The sequence below is a fragment of the Bos indicus genome, chromosome 26 (genome assembly GCF_029378745.1).
Source record: "Bos indicus isolate NIAB-ARS_2022 breed Sahiwal x Tharparkar chromosome 26, NIAB-ARS_B.indTharparkar_mat_pri_1.0, whole genome shotgun sequence".
In the NCBI taxonomy this organism is placed as follows: domain Eukaryota; kingdom Metazoa; phylum Chordata; class Mammalia; order Artiodactyla; family Bovidae; genus Bos; species Bos indicus.
Window position 1 is genome coordinate 14328853 of NC_091785.1, and position 19772 is coordinate 14348624.

Genomic DNA, 19772 nt, shown 5'->3' on the forward strand with positions numbered 1-19772 from the left:
GCTCCTCTTTGCTTTCTGCCATGGGTTGGTATCATCTGCATATCTGAGGTTATTGGTATTTCTCCTGGCAATCTTGATTCAGCTTGTGCTTTATCCAGCCCGGCATTTCACATGATGTATTCTGCATATAAGTTAAATAAGCAGGGTGACAATATACACTCTTGATGTACTCCTTTCCTAGCTTGGAACCAGTTCATTGTTCCATGTCTGTTCCATGTCTAATTGTTACTTCTTGATCTGCATACAGGTTACTCAGGAGGCAGGTCAGGTGGTCTGGTATTCCCATCTCTTTAAGAATTTTATACAGTTTGTTGTGATTCACACAGTCAAAGGATTTAGCATAGTCAATGAAGTAGATGTTTTTCTGGAATTCCCTTGCTTTTTCTATAATCCAGTGGATGTTGGCAATTTGATCTCTGGTTCCTCTGCCTTTTCTAAATCCAGAGTGAACATCTGGAAGTTCTTTGTTCACATACTGTTAAAGCCTAGCTTGGAGAATTTTGAGCATTACTTTACTAGCGTGTGAGATGAGTGCAATTGTGTGGTAGTTTGAGCATTCTTTGGCATTGCCTTTCTTTGGGATTGGAATGAAAACAGACCTTTTCCAGTCCTGTGGCCACTGCTGAGTTTTTCAAATTTGTTGGCATATTGAATGCATCACTTTCACAGCATCATCTTTTAGGATTTGAAATAGCTCAACTGGAATTCCATCACCTCCACTAGCTTTGTTCATAGTGATACTTGTTATATATTTTTGATTGATTGACTGTTTTACATTATAAAATGTTCCTCTTTATCTCTACACTTATTTTATTTTTTAAATTGCTTTTTAAAGTCTGTATTGAATTTGTTACAGTGTTTCTTCTGTTTTTTTTTGGCCCTGAGGCATGTGGGATTTTAGCTACCAGACCAGGGATTGAACCCTCACCCCCTGCATTGGAAGGTGAAGTCTTAACCAGTGGACAACCAGGAAAGTCTTCTAGACTTGTTTTTAAGTTTGTTTTGTCTGATATTAGTAAATCTACTCTAGCTTTCTTTTGGTTGCTCTTTGTATGGTATGTCTCTTTTTATCTTTTTACTTTCAACCTAGTTTTGTCCTTGAATCCAAAGTATATCTCCTATAGATAGCATATTGTTGGAGCATGTTGTTTATCCAGTTTCATAACCTGACTTTTTAAAAATATAACTTTATTTATTTTATTATTTTTGACTGCTGGATCTTCGTTGCCCCACAGGCTTTTCTCTAGTTGTGGCAAGTGAGGGCTCCTCTCTAGTTGTAAGTGTGCAGCCGCTCACTGTGGTGGCTTCTCTTGTTGCAGAGCACAGGCTCTAGGGCGTGTGTGGGCTCAGCAGTTGCAGTTCTGGGCTCTAGAGCACAGGCTCCGTGGTTGTGGCACATGGGCAGAGTTGCTGCACAGCACGTAGGATCCTCCTGGGTTAGGGATTGAACCCATGTCTCCTGCATTGGCAGGTGGATTCTTTATCACTGAATTACCAAGGAAGCCCATAATCTCTAACTTTTGTCTGTACTATTTCATCTATTCATGTTGAATGTTAATATTTATATAGTTGGATTTGTATCTGTCATTTTACTTTTTGTTTACTGTATGTCTTTTGTTTTTTTTTTTTTTGCTGCTCTGTTCCTTTTTTTCTATTTTTTGTTAAGTGAATATTTTATAGTGTAATATTTTAGTTACTTTAATGATTTTTTCCAGTATTTAAAAAATTGATTTCTTAGTGGTTGCTCTCAGAATGAGTTTCAGATTAATTCTAAATTAATTACAGTGAGATTCAGAACTATTCTATATAGAAGGCCTTCTTCAATGAACAATGAGTAAAAATAGAGGAAAACAATAGAAGAGGAAAGACCAGAGATCCTTTCAGGAAAATTGGAAATACCAAGGGAACATTTCATGTAAAGATGGGCACAATAAAGGACAGAAATGGTTGAGACCTAGTAGAAACAGAAGAGATCAAGAAGAGATGGAAAGAATACACAGAGGAACTGTACAAAAAAGATCTTAATGAACCAGATAACTGTGATGGTATGGTCAGTCACCCAGAGCCAGACATTCTGAAGTGTGGAGTCACGTGGGCCTTAGGAAACATTACTGTCAATAAAACTAGTGGATGCAATGGAATTTCAGTGGAGCTATTCAAAACTCTAAAAGATGATGCTGTCAAAGTGTTGCACTCAATATGTCAGCAAATCTGGAAGACCCAGCAGTGGCCACAGGACTGGAAAAAGTCAATTCTCATCCCAGTTCCCAAGAAAGCATTACTTAAGGATGTTCAAACCATCAGACAGTTGCACTTGTCTCCCATGCTAGTAAAGTCATGCTTAAAATCTTGCATGCTAGGCTTCAGCACTATATGAACCGAGAACCTTGAGATGGCCCATCTGGGTTTAGAAAAGGCAGAGGAACCAGAGATCAAATTGCCAACACTTTCTGGATCACAGAAAGCAATGGAATTCCAGAAAAACATCTACCTCTGTTTCAGTTATGCTAAAACCTTTGACCGTGTGGATCATAACAAACTGTGGAAAGCTCTTAAAGAGATGGGTATATAGACCATCTTACCTGCCTCCTGAGAAATCTGTATGTGGGTCAAGAAGCAACAGTTAGAACCCTGTATGGAACAACTGATTGGTTCAGGACTGAGAAAGGAGTATGATAGGGCTATCTGTTGTCACCCTGTTTGTTTAACTTATACACTGAACACATCATGAGAAATGCCAGACTGGGTGAGTTATAAGCTGGAATCAAGATATGCGGGAGAAGCATCAACAACCTCAGATATGTGGATGATACCACTCTGTTGACAGAAAGTGGAGAGGATCTAAAGAACCTCTTGATGAGAATGAAGGAGGAGAGTGAAAAAGGCAACTTAAAACCAAATATTAAAAAACTAAGATCATGGCAGCTGGCCCCATTACTTCATGGCAAATGGAAGGGGAAAAGGTGGAAGCAGTGACAGATTTCCTCTTCTGGGGGTCTAAAATCACTGCAGATGGTGACTACAGCCATGAAATCAGAAGATGATTGCTTCTTGGCAGGAAGGCCGTGACACACCTAGACAGTGTGTTGAAAAGCAGAGACATCACTCTGCTGACAAAGGTCCATATAGTCAAGGCTATGGTCTTCTCAGTAGACATGTACAGGTGTGAGAGCTGGATTGTAAAGATGGTACAGCGCCAAAGAATTGATGCCTTTGAACTATGGTGCTGAGAGTGCCTTGACAGCAGGAAGATCAAACCAGTCAGTCAGTCTTAAAAAAAATCAACCCTGAATACTCATTGGAAGGACTGATACTGAAGCTGAAGCTCCAGTATTTTGGTCACCTGATGCGGACAGCTGACTCATTGGAAAAGTCCCTGATGCTGGGAAAGACTGAGGGAAGAAGAAGAGGGTGTCAGAGGAAAAGATGTGACTGGATGGCCTCGTTGATGTAATGGACATGAACTTGGGCAAACTCCAGGCGATGGTGAGGGACAGGGAAGCCTGGCCTGCTGCGTCCGTGGAGTCACAAAGAGTCGGGCACAACTGGGTGACTGAACAGTAACAACATAGCTCTAGTCCCTCTTTTGTGCTATTATTATTATACCTTACATCTATAGATGTTACAAATCCAACAATACATTGTTATAATTCTTACTACATGTAGTTTTTTATTTTCCAAAGAAGCTGAGGGAAGGAGAGCAAGTATATTTATAGAGTTTGTTATGTTAGCCTTATTTACCATTTATAAATCTCTTCATTTGATGCTGAGTTTTTGGAATCAAGATATGCGGGAGAAGCATATTCCAGTACAGCTTTTTCTTATTCCAGTACAGCTTTGCTCCCACATTTGTGCTGTTATTTTCAAATATATTTCTATAGTTGAAATATATATTGTTGTCAGTACAGTTATGTACATGTTGTCTTCTGCACTTGCTTTTTAAATCAGTAAAGGAAGAAAGATGCATTTATACTGTCTTAAAAAAAAATCTTGTATTTGACTGTGGCAGGTCTTACTTGCCCTGACATCTTCAATTGTGAAATCTTCAATTGTGGCATGTAGGATCTAGTTTCCTGACTAGGGATAGAACCTGGGCCCCCTCCACTGTGAAAAGTGGAGTCTTAGCCACTGGACCACCAGGGAAGTCACTATAGTGTCTTTATAGTTCCATAGTTATCCTTACTGGTGTTTGTGTGTGTGTGTTCACATTGCCATCTGGGCACGCTCTTAGGGAGGACTTCTATTCATATTTCTTTTAGGACTGGTCTGCTGTTAATAATTCTCTAAGCTTTTGTTTATCTGCAAGTGTCCTTATTTTACCGTCATTTTTCTAGAGAGAGCTTTGTTACAAGATTCTTGGTTGGCAGTTTTTTCTTTTAGCACTTTGAATGTATCATCCCATTGCCTTTTGGCCTGCGTTTTTGCTGATAATAAGTCAGCTGTTAATCTCAGTGGGATCCCCTTGTGTGTGGTTTCCCCCCATCCCACCCCCTTGTTGCTTTCAAGATTTTCCTTTTGTCTTTCATTATTTTACTGTGTTGTGTCTGGGAATGGATTTCTTTCTGTTTATTCTTCTTGTAGTTTATTGATTATCTTGGATGTTTAAATTAATGTTTTTCATCAAATTAGGGAAATTTTAACCGTTGTTTTTTTAAATATTCTTTCTTCTTTCTCTACTTTGATACTCCCATCACGTGTATGTTGGTGTGCTTAGTGGTGTTCACATTTTCCTGAAGCTCTATACATTTCCTTCATGCTTTTTTCTCTCTTGTTTGGATTACATTTTTCTGTTGCTCTGTGTTTAAGTAGTCTGTCCTCTGTCAATTTATATCTGCTGCTGAGATCCTTTGATGAGTTTTCGTTTCTTTTGTTGACTTTTCAACTGCAGAATTCCAACTTCGTTGTTTTTATAATTTCTCTCTCTGTGTCACAAATATTTTATTAGACACTGCCATCATACCTTCTTTCACTGCTTTGAGCATGGTGTTCTTTAGTTCTGTGAACATAGTACTTTGAAGTCTTTGTTAACTCCTCCAGCTAGGCCCTCTCACAGGGCCTGTTTCTTTTCCTGTGTGTAGGTCAGAGTCTCCTATTTCTTTGCCTATCTCATAATTTGTTGTTGTGGTTGAAAACTGGAAAATTCAGACAGTATAGACAGTATATTGTATTAACTCTGGATACTTAAACCCAGTACCACCCTATCACCCTCTGGGGCTTATTTTTGTGCTTGTTAATTAATGGCTTGGCTGTACTGTTTTAATAACGTGTATTTATTTTCCTCACAATGTGAAGTCTCTGCTGTGGCTCCTCAGAGGGCACAGTCTTGGCACATAGTCACTCTGGAATGACAGTGTTTTTAGCAAAATTCTCTTTGTCTCTTTTCCCTGATCTCTCTGTTAAGTTGTCTGCCTATCTTGGTATCACACTCAGATATTAGACTCCAGTAATTGCTGACTGGTTGCTTTATTGTTTTCAACAATATCCAGGGGCATAAGTTGTTTCACAATCTGATTTAGTTAAATTTGGTCCCTTTTCCAGTGGTAGATTTTTCCCCCCTTTATGCAAGTGATTTCTTGAGGCAGTATGTTTGGGTGAAACTTGCAGGAGTGAGGAAAGTAGGATAGGGAAGCGATCAGTAAATCTGTGGGCTCAGCTTACGTGTAGCCTCAGCCTGATTCCAGGAGAAGCTCTGGAGTTAGAATGATATCACAAAGTTGTTGCACTCTGAGGCACTGAAGCTGAACTTTTACTCCCACCTCCAGCAATCTTTCATTGGCTACAGTCTGCCCCAAGAGTGTGTGTGCTGGCAGCGGGGACATACCTTCCCAGGCGTTATTGGGCAGAGTGCCTCCCGCTTGCAGGAGAAGTGCCTCCCTCTTCTCCAGAGAAGAGGGTAGCTATGAGCCCTTAGCTGCTGGGAGGTGAATAACACCACCAGGGATCTACTATACACTCCAGCAGCTAGAACACATTAGATCACACTTAGTAAATTTGAAGGAATAAATGGACAAAATTTTCATTTATCTTTCTATTTCATGAGCTTCCCTTGTGGCCCAGCTGGTAAAGAATCTACCTGTAATGTGGGAGACCTAGGTTTGATCCCTGGGTTAGGAAGATCCCCTGGAGGAGGGAAAGGCTACCCACTCCAGTATTCTGGCCTGGGGAGTTTCTTAATGATTTTTCTAGTGAATTAAATCCCCTGATCTCCCCAGTCTTGACTTTTAAATGTTACTTAAAAATTGTGGTAAAATATATGTAACATAAAATTTATCTTTTTAAATGTACAATTCATGTCATAAAGTACATTGACATTGCTCTGCAACCATCACCACCATTCATCTCCAGAACTTTTCATCTTTCCAAACTGAAACTGTACACGTTTAAATGGTAACTCCCCATTGTCCCTTCCTACCTGCCCCTTGTAGCTACCATCATACTTTCTAGAATATGATTGCTTTAGATACCTCATATAAGTGGAATCATAATTGTCCTTCTGTGACTGGCTTGTCTCACTTAACATTATGTCATCAAGGTCCATGCATGCATGTTGTAGCTGTGTCAGAATTTCCTTCCTTTTCGAGGCTGGATAATGTTTCATTGTATTTATATATACTACTTTTTGTTCAACCATTATTTGTTTGCTCAGATCGCTTCCAACTTTTGACTGTTATGAATGCTGCTGTGAACATGATGTACAAATATGTGTTTGAGTACAGTGTTAGTTTTTCAGGCCAGTCTCTGAGGTTTGTTCTGATCACAGGAGGACTCTTCACATTTTCTGTGGTTCTTCTTGGTAAACTGACTGATTATATAACCTCTCCTTATTCACCAGGGAGGAGGGCACAGTTCTTGAGGTGCTGTGTTCCCCCTTTGCCTGGCAAAGTAATAAAGCCATTCTTTCTCTTTCTCCTGGCTACAAGATGAAGGTGAAAGTTGCTCACTGTGTCTCTGCGACCCCATGGCCTGTAGAGTCCATGGAATTCTCCAGGCCAGAATACTGGCGTGGGTAGCCTTACCCTTCACCACAGGATCTTCCCAACCCAGGGATCAAACCCAGTTCTCCTGCATTGCAGGTGGATTCTTTACCAGCTGAGCCACCAGTGAAGCCCACAAGATGAAATAGAGCTTACCTGTAACAAGGCTAGTCTAAAAGGCAGAATCTCAATTAACATTGTGTCACAGGCAGAGCCTGAGGCAATAGGGAAGGATTCCCTGGCTTAGGGAAGGAACCCTTCCCTGGTGGCTCAGAGGATAAAGCATCTGCCTGCCATTTGGGAGACCTGGGTTTGATCCCTGGATGGGGAAGATCCCCTGGAGAAGGAAATGGCAACCCACTCCAGTATTCTTGCCTGGAGAATCCCATGGACAGAGGGCTACAGTCCACGGGGTCGCAAAGAGTTGGACACGACTGAGCGACTTCTCTTTCTTTCTTTCTTTTACCTGGTTTTGTTCATGTGAGCTCTGTAGTGGTAAAGAACCTGCCTGCCAAGCAAGTCTTGGGTTTATCCCTGGGTTGGGAAGATCCCCTGGAGGAGGGCATTGCAACCCAGGCCAGTATTCTTGCCTGGAGAATCCCACGGACAGAGGAGCCTGGTGGGCTATAGTCCAGAGGGTCACAAAGAATTAGACACAACTGAAGTGACTTAGCACAACTAGTCAAAAGTACTGATACACATATATCAACAAGCAAACGTTAAACCATATAGCTCAGTGTCTCTTGCATTTAGAATTGTTTGATTTTTAAGTGCCTGCTTTAAGCCAATTAAATAGAGCTGTTTTACAAATTAATGTAAATGCAACAGTGTCCAAAGGCAAAGACACATTCTGAGACATACATATATCCAAACAGACACAAGGCTTCCCTGGTGGCTCAGTCTGTAAAGAACCCGCCTGCAGTGCAAGAGATCACCTGCAATGCAGGAGACCTGAGTTCGATTGCTGGGTTGGGAAGAATCCCTCTGAGAAGAAAATGGCAACCCACTCCAGTATTCTTGCCTGGAAAATCCCATGGACAGAAGAACCCAGCAGTCTACATCCATGGGGGCACAAGAGTTGGATACAACTTAGAGACTAAACTACTATCACCCAAACATACACATCATGAAATCTCATGGCTTCATTTCCCAGACTTAGTCATGAGTCAGTAATCACAGTATAAAACTCACTAGTTTATAGTAACAGTTGGAATAAGTAAAAAATTTTAAAGCCTTCTTTTCTTGTTTTTTTTTTTTTTTTTTCCCCTTCTCAATTTCAGGAATTAGAGATGGTCTAAATAAGTGACCCTGAGAGCCGTGGTCTTGAGGCACAGGGGGAGAAAAGCATTTTCTCTTAGTCGGACAGTTTCCAAAAAGTTTTAATTTATGTTCTTTGGAGTCTAAAGAATATTGTGGCCACACAGTCAAAAGTCATTTTTCATTTTCTTTGGTCATAGTTTTGAAGTAGGAGGGAAGGAGGCGGGACACAGCTTTTGAAAGCATGACATAGCCCAAGGATACAACATAAGCTGATTAGAATCAAAGGGGTCCAAGATGGTAGACAAGTCACTTTGACTAGACCTTGATCCTCAATTAGCAAGCTAAATGACAGATCCAGAGGTGCCATGACAGTTCTAGTTTAGTTCAGTTCAGTTCAGTCGGTCAGTCATGTCCGACTCTTTGCAACCCCATGAATCGCAGCACCCCAGGCCTCCCTGTCCATCACCATCTCCAGGAGTTCACTCAAACTCACGTCCATCGAGTTGGCGATGCCATCCAGCCATCTCATCCTCTGTCGTCCCCTTCTCCTCCTGCCCCCAATCCCTCCCAGCACCAGAGTCTTTTCCAATGAGTCAACTCTTCACATGAGGTGGCCAAAGTACTGGAGTTTCAGCTTTAGCATCATTCTTTCCAAAGAACACCCAGGACTGATCTTCTTTAGAATGGACTGGTTGGATCTCCTTGCAGTCCAAGGGACTCTCAAGAGTTGTCCAACACCACAGTTCAAAAGCATCAATTTTTCGGTGCTCAGTCTTCTTCACAGTCCAACTCTCACATCCATACATGACCACTGGAAAAACCATAGCCTTGACTAGACGGACCTTTGTTGGCAAAGTAATGTCTCTGCTTTTGAATATGCTATCTAGGTTGGTCATAACTTTTCTTCCAAGGAGTAAGCGTCTTTTAATTTCATGGCTGAAGTCACCATCTGCAGTGATTTTGGAGCCCAGAAAAATAAAGTCTGACACTGTTTCCACTGTTTCCCCGTCTATTTGCCAAGAAGTGATGGGACCAGATGCCATGATCTTCGTTTTCTGAATGTTGAGCTTTAAGACAACTTTTTCACTCTCCACTTTCACTTTCATCAAGAGGCTTCTTAGTTCCTCTTCACTTTCTGCCATCAGGGTGGTGTCATCTGCATATCTGAGGTTATTGATATTTCTCCCGGCAATCTTGATTCCAGCTTGTGCTTCTTGCAGCCCAGCGTTTCTCATGATGTACTCTGCATAGAAGTTAAATAAGCAGGATGACAGTTCTAGGGCACCATCAAAAGACCAGAAGATGGGTGGTGGCCCAGTGCCTGGAAATCTCCACCCCTTCCCTAAAATAGTTTGACTAATCCTCCCACTCAACGTTGCTGTTGTTCATTAGCTCTGTCGTGGACTGCAGCACACCAGGCTTCCCTGTCCTTCACCATCTCCCAGAGGTTGCTCAAACTCGTGTCCGTTGAGTCAGTGATATCATCTAACCATCTCATCCTCTGTCGTCCCCCTTCTTCTCCTGCCTTCAATTTTTCCCAGCATCAGGGTCTTTTTTAATGAGTTGCCTCTTTGCATCAGGTGGCCAAAGTATTGGAGCATCAATCCTTCCAGTGAATATTCAGGGTTGATCTCCTTCAGAATGGACTGGTTGGATATGCTTGCAGTCCAAGGGACTCTCAAGAGTCTTCCCCAGCACCACAGTTCAAAAGCATCAATTCTTTGGCATTCAGCCTTCTTTATGGTCCAACTCTCATATCTGTACATAACTATTAGAAAAATAGCAGCTTTGACTCGTAGTACAGACCTTTGTTGGCAAAGTGATGTCTCTGCTTTTTAATATATGCTGTCCAGGTTTGTCATGGCCTTGCCTGGTGGCTCAGTGGAAAAACTCCACCTGCCAAGCAAGAGATGTGGGTTTGAATCTGGGAAATCCAATGGATAGAGGGACCTCGCAGGCCACAGTCTATGGGAACATGAAGAGCTGGACACAACTTGGCGACTAAACAAAAACATAGATGTGCCATAGCTTTCCTTCCGAGGAGCAAGCGTCTTTTAATTTCATGGCTGTAGTTTCTGTCCGCAGCGATTTTGGAGCCCAAGAAAATAATATCTGTCAACGCTTCATACTTTTTCCTCTTCTCTTTGCCATGAACTGAAGGGACCCGATGCCATGGTCTGTAGAGAGGAAAATGAGACCAAATTCAGAGAAACAGGGAGTCAGTCAAGTTACATGTATGTTGTCACTTGGGTTTTCCTCCTAGGAGACCTTTAAAAACGAAAGCAGGAGGACTTCCCTGGAGGTCCAGTGGTTAAAAATCTGCTTTGCAATGCAGGGGATGCCAGTTCAGTGATCCCTCATGCCATGGGGCAGTGAAGAGCCTGAGTTCTGCAACCAGGACCCAGTGCAGCCAAAATAAATAAATATCTAAAAAGAAAAAGGAAGAGTTCCCTGGTGGCCTAGTAGTTAGAATTCTGCACTTTCACTGCAAAATCAATCCCTGGTTGTGGAACCAAAAAACAAAAACAAAAACAAAAACCTCACATAGAGGTGAAGATCTCTGGCAATGCAGTTTCCTGTTTCTGCCCGGTGAGTCCACTGGGAATTTTGATGAACTCTCCAAAACTATAACAAGATAATTTTAAAAAATGATAAAATTATGCCCCGCATGCAGATAGTGAAAGAAAGAAAGAAAGTGAAGTTGCTCAGTCATGTCTGACTCTGCAACCCCATGGACTGTAGCCTTCCAGGCTCCTCTGTCCATGGGATTTTCCAGGCAAGAATACTGGAGTGGGTTGCCATTTCCTTCTCCAGGAGATCTTCCCAATCCAGGGATTGAACCTGGGTCTCTTGCATTGTAGGCAGACGCTTTACCATCTGAGCCACCAGGGAAGTCATACAGGTAGTAAATTAATGCATTCCAAAGATTTTATTTAACTTATTAAATAATGAGGGAACCAGTAATATGTTACAAATGTTTCAAAGGCAATGGCAAAAGAATGATATTGGCCTATGAGAATGCTGAAATAGATTTATCAATAGGCATATAATTGGTCAGTATCTACAGGGCAATAATCAATTGCATTCCACTGATAAAAGTGTGTTACATTTCTATGGGCAAAAGTAACTTGCATCACTATCAGTTTCCAGCAATTTACAGAAATGTAAAATAATTCAAAGACAGTGAAAGCCACAGATAATCTAGAAGGGTGTGCTGGATGAAACATTTAGTGATTGTTTTCTATTATTCACAATATTTCAAAATTTTCAAAATTATTCAAAATATTTTCCAATTCTTGCCACTAGTTGGAAATATTTTTAAGTTTTCTCTTTTACTATGCTAATGTCTTTTATTTTGCCATGCAAAAGTTTTTATGAAAATAAAATTCATCAATCTTTCCTTTTTGCTTGAAAGTTTTCCACGATACTAGGTTATAGGGAAATCCATTCATGTTTTCTTTTGGTAATTGTATGATTTTATTTTTTACTTTCACATTTCTGATCCTTTTTGAATTTTCCTGGAGTATGATGTGCCTTTGTCTTTTTTTTAATATTGCAAACCAGCTAGCTATCTTAACACTTCTTATTGAAAAGTATATCTTTTTCACATTGATTTCAGATGCTGCTGGTATCATTTACTAAATTTTTATATGTAGTGGGTCTATCTCAGATTTTTTTTATCCTGTTCGTTGTCTACATGTTTCTTCATGTGCTGTATACCATTATAACGTTAATATGCTTGAATTTATTAATGCATTGTTTTTGAAAGAGTCTTGTCTTCATAGAATAAATCACATTTGTGATTATTATTATTATTATTATTATTGCTCTCTTAGTGTGCCGTTGAATTCTGTTTGTGCGTATGCTTTTCAAGATTTTTTTTTTTTTTTGCACTGATATTCGTAAGTGAGATGGTCTAGTTTTTTTGGTGCGGTTTCCCCACTCCGGTACTCTTGGCCTGGAAAATCCCATGGGCGGAGAAGCCTGGTGGGCTACAGTCCATGGGGTTGCAAAGAGTGGGACACGACTGAGCAACTTGACTTTCACTTTTCCTCACGTCATTGAATCAATGTTGTGCTCATCTCATTAAATAAAATTAGAAGTTTTCTTTCTTTTTCTGTGCTTTAGAATAGTATAATTAGCATTGATTATTATTTAATCTTTAAAGGTTTGTTAGAATTACATGATGAAATCAACTGGGTCTGGTGCCTCTTTTTTTTCCTTGTATGAGCATCTTAACTCATTTCTCTTGTTTTTTCTGTTACAGTTGGTTTTGTGTTACACTTTGTCTAGAGAGTCAGTAAGTTGTATTCTTTTGAATTATCCATCTCTTCAAATTTATTTGAGTAGAGTTGTGTAATGTAGTCTCATGTTAAAATTTCCTTCAGTTTTTGATGGCTTGTTTTACCCCCCTTGTCAGTTCTCATTTAGAATACAGTATTTGTGATTTCACTCATTTTTTTCCTCGATTAGGTTTGTTAGTAGTTGATATATTTTGTTGACTTAAAAAAAGAAAAATCTGTCTCAGGATTTATTCAGTCCAGTAGTTTATTTTCTAAGTCATTCATTTCTGCCTTTATATGTAATGATTTATTTCTTCTGATTTATTTTATTCTTTTTTTAGCTTTTTGTGTTTTGTACTTGATTCATTTATTTTGTTTTATTGAGATAATTATTTAATGCTATTAATTTTTCTCTGGTGACTGATCTAGCTGTATTTCATATATTCTGATATTTTTTTCCTCATTGCTATTTTAAAGAAATTCTGCTTTATTTTTATATTTTCAGTTTGATCCAACAGCTTTTTTAATAGTATGTTTTAAAAAAATTTCCAGATGTGAAGTCTTTTTTATTTAAAAAAAAAGGCTTTTAATTTTATTTCACTACAGTTAGGTAAATCTGTTTTCACTAATCCTATTCTTTGGAATTCATTGAGGTTTTACTATTTGTGGCTTAATATATGGTTAGTTTTCATGAGTGTTTCGTGTACTCTTAAATATAAAGCATATTCTTTTTTATATTTGAGTTCTCATTTTTACACAGACTATTAAATAGGTCGGTTCTATCTTCTTTCTTTCTTGAACTGAGAGAGGTGTGTTACTGTCCCATTTTATTAATTTGTTACTCTCACTTCTTATATCTCTTAGAGTTTCTGTTTTATGAACATTTGTTGCTAAAGTTTTGGGTATTATGTTTTGGGTATAATATATATTATATCTAGATCTTGAACTGTAGTTTTTAGCATAGAGTATACAGGTTATAAGAATAAAGCTCAGTTTATTTTCTGTTTTGTTTTCCATGATGAATGGTGGTTTTTGTTTTGTTTTTGGCTGTTTTGCTGAGAAGTCAGTCTTAAGAGAATTTCGCCTTAATCATAGATTAAAACTGCCGTAAAGGACTTTGGTAGCATATATAGATGAGAGATCTTAGGTTATTAGGCAAACTGCACTTTAGATCTGCTATAGACAGTTTGATATTTTTGTTGAATTTTCTAAATTTTTCTAGGGAAATAGTCTACCTCTGCATACATTAATCTGCTTACTTGCTTAAGCTTTTTGAATTAAATTACTTAGCAATTCAGTTTGTTACCCTAGAGGAGAAATTTAATTTATATGTATCAGGTGTTTTCCATTTCTCATCTTTAGCTTTTTACCAAGTAGCACAAAAGTCAACAGGAAGAGACATCTTGGTCAGGAGTGTAAAAACAGGAAGGAGGAAGTCTATTGCAAATCTGTGTTAGCTGATTATCAATTCAGATTTCACCATAAAGGATGTCCATTAACGATCATCGTTGTGCTGTGTTGTTAACCAGAATTTCAGTGAGTGTTAATGTCAGTATTACAGAATGTCAGTCTAGTTATAGGAAGTAATGTTAACGAACAGACTGCACTAAGCCCTTTCCTAAGCATGGAAACAGGATACTATTAGTGAGAGCAAGTTCGAGAAATTGCACATAGAGGACAAGGCAAGTAAAATATAACATCAAAAATATAGAGAAAATCATCTTTATTTTTTGCCTGTGTTTGATCTTGATGCTTTGATTGGTTGTATGATCCTTTAAGATGTGAGTGTGTCCTTTTTTTAAAAAAATTAGGATATGTCAGCTCTGTCATTTAAAATATTGTTTGACAGAATACTTTCAACTGAATTAAAGGAAGCACCTGGACATTATTTACTAAAGTGTTCTAAGAGCACATGTAGCAAACTAGATAAAATATTTAATGGGAAAAGTGAATATTTTGTGAACAAGAAATCTTTTTTAGCATTCTTTGGTGAAAGAAGTTAAATTCTGTTTATATATTTCTATGTTTATACATTCCTAGAGTTGCTAAAAGTTCTGTTACTCTGTAGCTACAAGATACCTACTTGATTTAGATACCCAACAGTGGTATTTTAGGATATTTAACTTATCCTGAGTTCTTTACTTGGCCATGTAATATTGTGGAAGTTTTAAAGAAATTAAAAGTGTTGTATAAAAGCTAGATGGCATTATATTATTATTGTTTTTTATTATTACTCTAGAGGCCTGTTTGACATTTTCTTTTCCACAAACATCTGTTTACTTAAACTGCGCCTTTATTTCTGAATTATTTTGAAATAAATACTCTTCCCAGCATTTTATATATCATGGCACAAATAGAAAGTTAGAACGAGGGTTGAGATGACTGTTATTGTGGTATGCCTGTAACCTATTCATTTGGGAAGACATGCTCTAATATGTTAGTCAGATAAGGGGGTTTGTCAACTCCTCGTAACTGTAAGAAGTTGTGTGTGTAGGTGTGTGCCTGCATGTATGTCTTAGTTAAGGATTTTTTGTTTTAGTTTTAAGTACCAAACCAACTTGAATTAACTTAAGAAAAAAAATAGAAAGTTACTGGGTATCCCACAGAAATACTTCTCACAAGACTGGAACAAAGAAGTAAAAGACCATATTTCTTTCTGTTTCTCCATGCTTCACTCTGTCTTCCTTACTCTCTGAGGTCTGGCCTTCTCTGCTTCTCTTTGCCCTTGAGGAGGATGACCACATACAGCTTCCGTACGTCATAAGCTGACTGTTTCTGAATTCTGCTTCAAAATTCCTGAAAGAATGTGTCTGACTGAACTAACTCAGTCAGTTCACCTCTGGTGCAGTGCAGTGTGATGAGAAGAGGTTGTACTGCTTGTCCAGCCTTGCGAATGGTCAGTAGTTTTCAGAGACAAAGAATACATGCAGTTGTGTTTGTGCACTTTCCTAGGAGAAGATCTGTAACTTTTATTAAAATCAGAGAAGGGTCTTGTTACTTCCAGACCCCTGCCTAGAGAAAAATTACTAACTACTCCTAAGAGTTAGAATAGAATTCCCACCATTTTCAGCAGGTATCCTTTGTATCAGTTAAACTGTTTGTCTTTTTCACAAGGCTGTTTTTTTTCCTGGCTGTGTCTATCATGATTGAATTCCTTCCTCCTTATTTCTCCACTTACTCAATTTCCTACCTATCACGGAATTCCCTTCTTAGGTCATATTGCCTTTATGAAATCTTGGCATCTCAGAGCACTGCATTCTATGTGGAGGTATATAACTATACACACACACACACATATATGTATATTTTCTGTGTCTGAATTCTTATAGCATGGATTTTTAAGAATGCTACACAGTGTTATTTAGTTGTATGTCTTAATATGTATATTTTATTTCTTTCTTGTATGGCTGTGTTGCACAGCTTTCAGGATCTTAGTTCCCCAACCAGGGGCTGAATCTGGGCCATCTAGTCAAAAGTATTCAGCCCTAACCGCTGGACCATAGGGAATTCCCTGTATACTTTAAGTAAATGTCTTAAATGTAGGCCTAATCTAATAGTCGGTGAGGCCTATTATTGTCGTGCATCCCTGATTAGTTCCAACTCTGTTACATAGCATAATGCCATGGGTACAATAGACTCTCAGTAAATATTTTTTGCATTGAATTAATGAAAAACAAGAACCTTCATTATAGAAAACTTGAATATATAGAATAGGAGAAAAAAATCACTTTTTCCCTACTGCTTAAGGATAATCAAAACTCTAGTCATTTTTAATATTAGAAACAACATGCTACTTGTTGAATATTTATTGGTTATGATATTCAACATTTTAAATGTTGAATTTTATTAAATGTTTGAAAATGAAGTTTAATTCTCTGTTTGATTGTCTTCTAATTGTTGCACATTTAGGTGGTTCTTATTTTTTTGTGAAATAAAATAATTTCTTAGGATCTTTGTTCCTGGAAGTGAAAATAATCAAGTAGTAAATAATAGGTAATAGGGCTTCCCAGATGGCTCAGTGATAAAGAATCCACCTGCCAGTAAAGGAGATGCAGGGGATACAGATTCTATCCCTGGGTCAGGAAGATCCTCTGGAGTAGGAAATGACAACTTGTTCCAGTATTCTTGCCTGGAAAACACGACTGAATGACTGAGCGCACAACTGAATGACTAAGCACACAGACACACACAAGTAATAGGTAACATTTTTTAATATTTACTATATGCCACTGTTTAAAAAACTTGTTTATGTTATTTCATTTAATCTTCATAAGAAGCAAATGAGGTACCCATTTTGCAGATGAAGAAACTGAGGTAGAGATAGATTAGGTCATTTACTCTAGGTACTTAGTAAGTGGTGAGCTAGATATAGAACATAGGCTATTTGGCTTCTGAGCCTTTGCCTTCTGGCTTAGATTATCAAATAATGAAAGCTGCAATATAAAAACAATTAAATTTTAACTAAAAAATGTTTAGAAGGGAAGAAGGGAAAAAAGGGAAGAAGGTTTATATTAAGATTGGAAACAGTAAGGAATGTGACCAGAACTATACTCAGGAAGGGAGGGTCCTCTATCTTAAACTTGTACTGGGTCACATATAGGTTCTTTATTCCTCTGTGTTCCAAAATACAGGCCTCCAGTAGCTTTAGTTAAGACCAGTTTCTGGTTTGTTCTCTCTAGGACTGGAAACCACTTGATGCAAGAAAGATTACTGACCTTTTTACCCTTATCAGGCCCTTTTTCAGTTCTGAATGATGAAAAAACAAGACACCATCTTTCTCTGCCTTCTCTTTTTTCATCATTTCTATCCTCATTCATTCATTCCTGTAGTAAAAAGAACATAAGTCAGGTTTGTTTTTAGCCTTTCTTAGTAGAAGGGCTAGTTCTTTTCAGTTTGGTAGACCAGGCCTAATAGAATCCATGCATAATGGTTTGTTTGTTGTTTTGTTTTCTGTTTTTGCATGCCTGGATGTGAACGCAGGCAACTATTCTTTGTGTGATTTGTGAAGAGAGTGTGTGTATGTATTGTTGTTGTTTGAGTATCGCCAACTTCATTTTAAAGGAGCTTAATTTCAAGAGAATTCATTAATACAGGCATTGCCATAGTAATAAGAAAGAAAGTCTGGAAATGTGTAATGAATATGTTACTGACATATTTAAGATAAAGAATTTCATCTACTGAATGGTGATTTTTCTTTGCAGTGAGCTCCTTTTCTGTTTTGTGCAATATCCTCTAACACTCCTTGTGAGTTCAAGACTTGGATTGTATACTTGGCTCTGGCCTTTTGTAGGCACCTGCTGTTGAGCAAATCCTTTAGTTTCTCTGAGCCTCATTTCCTTCATCTGTGAGGCAGAGATAAAACCGGTTGCCCTGTCTGCTTCCCTAGGGTTCTTGGGATCAAATATAAGATGTATGCAAAATTGCTTTGTGGATTGCAAAGCACCAGTTCAAATGTAAAAGATTATTTTTATTTTTAATTTTGTTAATTTATATTCTGCTTTTGAGTGGACACAGAATTGCTCTTCTCAACCTCTTCTCTCCATTTTTTCTTCTAAGCTGTGAAATGACCAGCAGAAGTGGACTTTGTGGTCAGGATAGGGGTTAAGATCAGGCTTGTATCAGGATTACCATCTTTCTCTTTTCTTCCACATTATTTCTCAATCGCATTTATTTGGCAGTGTCTTTTGAAAAATGCCTTGTAAAAATTAAGTATGTATTAATATATTTATTTTTAAAGTGCATAATTTTGGAATCCTTTCTTCGATAGTTCACATGAAATTCATTTGCATCAGACTTTCATTTTTAATATTTTCTACAGTTTGGTAAAGTTCTTTTTTTTACTTTAGGATATACTTACATCTTTTCCAGGACCTCCAAAACTTATTTTTTAAACATTAACTTGACTTGACATGTTTTTTCCCATAAAATGCTTATGTTGTATAGTTCAGAGGTAGTTTTAAAAACTCAAATCTGTTAGAAGTTTTAGATTGTTTTTCATTCAGTAATTTTAGCATTATCCTCATATATAAGACACTTGTTTAACATGAAAAAATAATAAAAATTGTCTATTTGTGGATTTTTCCAAATCTGGTGGAGAAGTGAAATACATTTTCATTTATATTTGACTGATACTTAGTTTTTTTAGATCTTAACTTATGAATCAGTGCTAATTTCCCATCAGTTTTCAATATAATATATAAATTCTTACGTATTTACTACAAATGCAAACAGTGACTTTAAGGTGACCTTTAATTTCTGTGTGTTCTTTTAATATCCGAGTGCCTATGATACATCAGGCACCGTATAATCTATAAAAGTTTATCCTACACTAGATTGTCCATACTTCCCATAGGAACTTGGAGTTGCCAGAAAATTTTTATGGTGGTTATGGTTCTGTTCTGTTATTTTTAAAATTAAACAGTTTTAAAATTCAAGTATAATTGATTTCCAATATTGTGTTAAGTTTCAGGTATATAATAAAGTGATTAGTTATATATATATATTTTTTCACATTATTTTCCATTGTATGTTATTATCAGATATTGAATATAGTTCTGTGTGTTATACAGTAAATCCTTGTTTCTTACCTGTTTTATATATAATAGTTTGTATCTTCAATTCCATACTCCAAATTTATCTTTCTCCCCCTTCCTTTTCCCTTTTAGTAACCTTACGTTTGTTTTCTATGTCTGTGACTTTATTTGTTTTGTATATAGATTCATTTGTTTTTTTTTTAGATTCCACATAGAAGTGATATATACTATTTATCTTTCTCTGTCTTCATTTAGTGTGATAACCTCTAGGTCCATCCATGTTGCTGGAAATGGCAATATTTCATTCTTATGACTAATATTTCATTGTATATGTTATATACACAACATCTTCTTAAACCAGTGGTCTGTTGATGGGCACTTGGGTTGTTCCCATGTTTTGGCTATTGTAAATAATGCTGCTGTGAACATTGAGGTGCGTGTATCTTTTGAATTAGAGTTTTCTGTCTTTTCTGGCTGTATGCCCAGGAGTGGGATTGCTAGATCACTTGGTAGCTCTATTTTAGTTCTTTTTTTTTGTGTCTGTTTTCGTTCTTTAAGCAGTCTCCATAATGTTCTCCATAGTGGTTGCTCCCAATTTACATTACCATCAACAGTGTAAGAGGGTTCCCTTTTTTCCACACCCTCTCCAGCATTTATTGTTTGTAGACATTTTGATGACAGACATTGTGACTAGTGATATACTTCATTGTGGTTTTGATGTG

The 19772-nt window shown here is 37.7% G+C and overlaps 1 protein-coding gene across 7 annotated transcripts in view; it reads left to right on the top strand.

Moving 5' to 3' along the window:
• The window catches only part of EXOC6 (exocyst complex component 6), a 192550-nt gene that overhangs the window by 22917 nt on the left and 149861 nt on the right, over positions 1-19772 (top strand). Inside the window, exon 1 of one of the 7 annotated variants that reach the window (XM_019952979.2) lies at positions 13157-14199. The exons of the other annotated variants lie outside the window; for them this stretch is intronic. The gene's annotated coding sequence lies outside the window, so the exon portion shown is untranslated. Of the gene's footprint in view, positions 1-13156; positions 14200-19772 lie in introns of those variants that run through there. 7 annotated transcript variants of the gene reach the window in all.